The 3,975-nt window shown below is 49.0% G+C and overlaps 1 long non-coding RNA gene across 1 annotated transcript; it reads right to left on the bottom strand.

Moving 5' to 3' along the window:
• Positions 1-740: 740 nt before the first annotated feature.
• On the bottom strand, positions 741-3,615 carry LOC101732977. Its single transcript, XR_004220428.1, has 3 exons — positions 3,455-3,615; positions 1,666-1,790; positions 741-853 (listed from the first exon to the last, which is right to left on the bottom strand). It is a non-coding gene; the product is annotated as an uncharacterized LOC101732977 (long non-coding RNA).
• Positions 3,616-3,975: the final 360 nt, after the last annotated feature.

A 3,975-nucleotide genomic window follows, 5' to 3' on the forward strand; every position in this document is an offset into this window, starting at 1 on the left:
CCTTGTGTAGCATCGGGGCTGGTCTCTGCACTCCATTGCGCAGGAGGTCAATCTACCAGAAGACCTGTGGTGGAAGTAGGCCTCTGTATAGGAATTCAGGATTAAGCCTGAGGTAACCAGCATTTAGGGGAGCAGGGGCCCCATGAATGAGGTGTAGCTAGTGGCAGTTATAGCTCCTGTTATAGTACATCCCAGGGTGTAAGATAATCCTGCCAGTTACTAACAGTCCTGGCTCCACCCAGGAGATGTACTGGAGTTAATACTCCGGGGGACACCTGCCTGTGTGCAGCACATCAAATGGAACAGCAGTATATCTGGGATTATATACTAACTGTCACCCAGACATAAAAAGCTGTATAATAAAAGCCCTTTTCAAATTAAACATCAGACTCAAAATCATTTTTTCATTACCACATCCAAACCCATTATAAATTTTAAATCCCAGCTGTCAATCATATAATGCCTGCCCCGCCTCTATGCCTTAGGCAGACAGTTACTTTCACTTTCAATTCAGAACTTCTTAGATGTTGCTGCACCCCTCACATTCCCCCTCCCTCCTCACCATGTCATTGTGTAACCAGTGCATGGATATGGGCATCAGCTCCCCCCATACTGGCACAGAAACAAGATTTTGGCAGGATGCAATGCCTGCTTTGATAACAGTGTCTACAAAATGGCCCCTGCCTGCTTGCTGCAATTGTGAATTCCAAGGCTGAAGAAACTAAGATTAAAATAATTTATATAGTGTAAGTAAAGTTTATTTTGCTTGACAACCACAATAGAAAACAATTTGAAATTATTTCTTAAGGTGACAGGTCCGCTTTAACGTTCTGCTCTGCCGGCCTTAGGTCTTCTGAAACAGAAAAGAGGAAACACAATTATAAATATATTTAGAGCTTGTTTACAATAAGCGCGACACTAACCTCCCTTGGCTTTTATTAAAGGAGACATATCCTATAAAAATGATGAATGTACCAGGGAATTATACTCCTCTAGATATAGAAGGATTGGGCTTAAAGTTGTGTTTCTGACTGATTTATTGAGAAATTCCCCCAAACCCCACTAGCCCCGCCCATCTGTTCCACTTCCTGCTGGCTGAATTCTCTGGATGAGCTGGGGAGCCGGCGGCCCTCCGTACCCTGCACTGTAGGATAGGAACCAATCAGCAGCTAGGCTGACCTGATAGGGAACTGAAGCCTGTCTGTGCTTGTGTGACTGCAGGGCTGTGATTGGCTCTCCCCCTCCTACTGTGCTTCTGGCAGGGACCGTTAGGACACGCCCACCCCTCATGTGAAACCCAGACAGGGACCTGAGAGGATCTATAGGGAGCTCCAATAAAGGGGCCATTGTTACAGATAGGGTTAATGTTTAGCCCAAAGGGAAACCAGCACCGGATATTATTCATAATTGCCTACAGGGTTAGGGTTTTTTTTTTTTTTTGTTTATCCAATATGTCTCCTTTAAGATGTGAATAATCTGTGCAATTACACCACATGGGGAAGTGGCGCACCATGTAAGTGGTGATGGCGGAGGGCAAGAGAGTGCAGAGTAGGAGTAGGAAGAAGAGGTACCTGCCTAGCACCCCCATATTGTTGCACCCTAGGCAGTGCCTCTTCCTGCCCCTAGTTCTGGCCCTGCATAGGGGCATGTTTGAGTCAGACTCACGGCGGATTTATTTCTGCTGCAGTCGGTCCTGTCACTGTATATCTGTTTGTAGTGCACACGGGGCGAGTCAGCGGGGGTTTGTTAACTCGATAAAATTTATCTGTAGTCTCCTTGTCTTCTACTACCTAAATACAGAAACATTTCTATTAATTACATGACCAAATCTTATAGCAGTTGAAATTAAATATGTTACATTATACACAGAACTGGCTAAATTAGTACAGACTGAGGGAAGTACACAATGAAAAGAAGAGTAACAGTAATCAGAAAATAAAAGCAGTCCTTACAAGGACTATTGGGTTACAGCAGATGAGATCAGCACAGGACAGCTGCCCACAGCAGCTACATACAGAGCAGTAGAAAGTAGATTACTAGTCAGCAAAGCTACCTAAACTCTCCCTCAAACCCCTGCACAGCTCTCTCCCTATGCTAACTCATCAAGCACACACAGGCAGAATGTAAAATGGCTGCTGGGCTTCGGTTTATATATGGAAGGGAGTGGTCCGGGGGTGGTCCAGGAGGGAGAGCTGCCTGATTGGCTGCCATGTATCTGCTGGCTTTGGGGTGAGAGGTCAAAATTTGGCTCCAGCTAAGGCGAACCCAAAATTGCGAACTTCGCTAAAAGTTCGCAAACTTGCGAACACCCAATTTTCGTGCGAATTAGTTCTCCGGCGAACAGTTCGCTACATCTCTATCCTTTAACCTCTCGAGTGACTAAAAAGACAGATATCAATGCTCCCAAAGGGGATCTTACCTGGGGGGGTCAGTCTTGTCACCATGGGTTACTGAGCCGCTGGGACTGAGTCGCTTTCTTTTTTCCTTCATATGTTCATCCCAGTCACAGTCTAATAGTTTATTACTTGAATCACTGTTAGAATACCCGCCCTGTGAAATGATGGCCAGCAAATAGGGGCAGTCAGGGAAGGAGCGTCGGTGCCGGGTGAGGGGCACATCCCCAGACTCCCATTTATCCAACTCCCCCCGGCAGGAGAAGCACCGCACCCGGTCCCCGGGGCCCACATAGTAGAATCCTGCCTGGGCCAAGCGCTGCTGGTTGTTATGGGGGAAATGGTGACAGTGCCCCGGTTAAGTGTCTAACCTGCTGCACCCATCACTCATGTCCCCAAGGGGTTTTGCTACAGGGACACTGGAGTCACTTTCCCCTTCTGTAATGGGCTCCGCTTGCCTGTGATCCTGATCCTTTATCGCTTCCTGCGCACTGGGGCAATTAGAGCTGCTGGGAACTGTTGGGCTTATTCTCTCTCCTTTGTCCCTCATATCCCAGTTAGTGAGAGGTCTGGGGCTGCTTAACAATGGAAAATAACTTCTACTTGTATCAGTGCTGGCCGATGCAATCGGACTTTGACCAAAGACGGGCGGCATCTTGGCTCCCAGCTCCCGCACATGGGGGCAGTCAGGGAAGGAGAGTCGGTGCCGGGTGAGGGGCACATCCCAGCGCTCCCAGTTCTCCAACTCCCCCCGGCAGGAGAAGCACCGCACCCGGTCCCCGGGGCCCACATAGCTGAATCCTGCCTGGGCCAACTTATACTCCATCAAGTCGGTGGGCCACTTTACATGACTTTTCTAAAGCTTTGGCGCCTGGCAAAATATTTGTGGGGGTGATTAACCCGCCTAGATAAACGGCCTTTGATGTAATGTTCATTGGTTTTGCCTGTGGTTTCAAACTCCGACTGAGGGCTGATGCATTCATGCGAAAAGCTGCGCACATCCCCATCTTTATGTGACTGACTGGGTACAATGGGCAGGGGGGTAGCAGCCGGCTTCTTACCCATCTCACTGCCCCGGCCTGGCCCTCCCTGTATCTCCCGCAGCGGCTCCTCGGCCTCCATTTCACCAGCACTTCCGCGACACACACACCGTCCGGCACTTTGCTACTTCCTTGTAGAAGTAACTCTCTTACCTGTAACTCCGCCCCTCCCCTTATGTACAGTTACGTGACGTGTAGGTGGGAGGGAGGAGCTGAGCGCTGTTCACGCATGCAGGGGGGCGGGGTTAACAAATGGGGGCGGCCTCGGGGCTCTCGGATATGAAACCCGATGCTGGTCAGGTAGTTGCACAGTACCGTGAAGGCACAATGACAGCACTGAGGTACCGACCCTCAACAACTGCACAAACCAGAGCTCACATCGTTCCACTTTTAATAAACTTTATACCCCTCCCCCGGGTAATGTTTAGGCAGGCGGGTGGGGCCCTAGGATTCCCTCAGAAGTTCTGTTTAGTGATGGGTGAAATGTTTCACCAGGCATGGATTCGCAGCGAAAAAATTCACCACACATCCAAAAATTGTCG

This window comes from Xenopus tropicalis, chromosome 9, assembly GCF_000004195.4.
Source record: "Xenopus tropicalis strain Nigerian chromosome 9, UCB_Xtro_10.0, whole genome shotgun sequence".
Taxonomy (NCBI): domain Eukaryota; kingdom Metazoa; phylum Chordata; class Amphibia; order Anura; family Pipidae; genus Xenopus; species Xenopus tropicalis.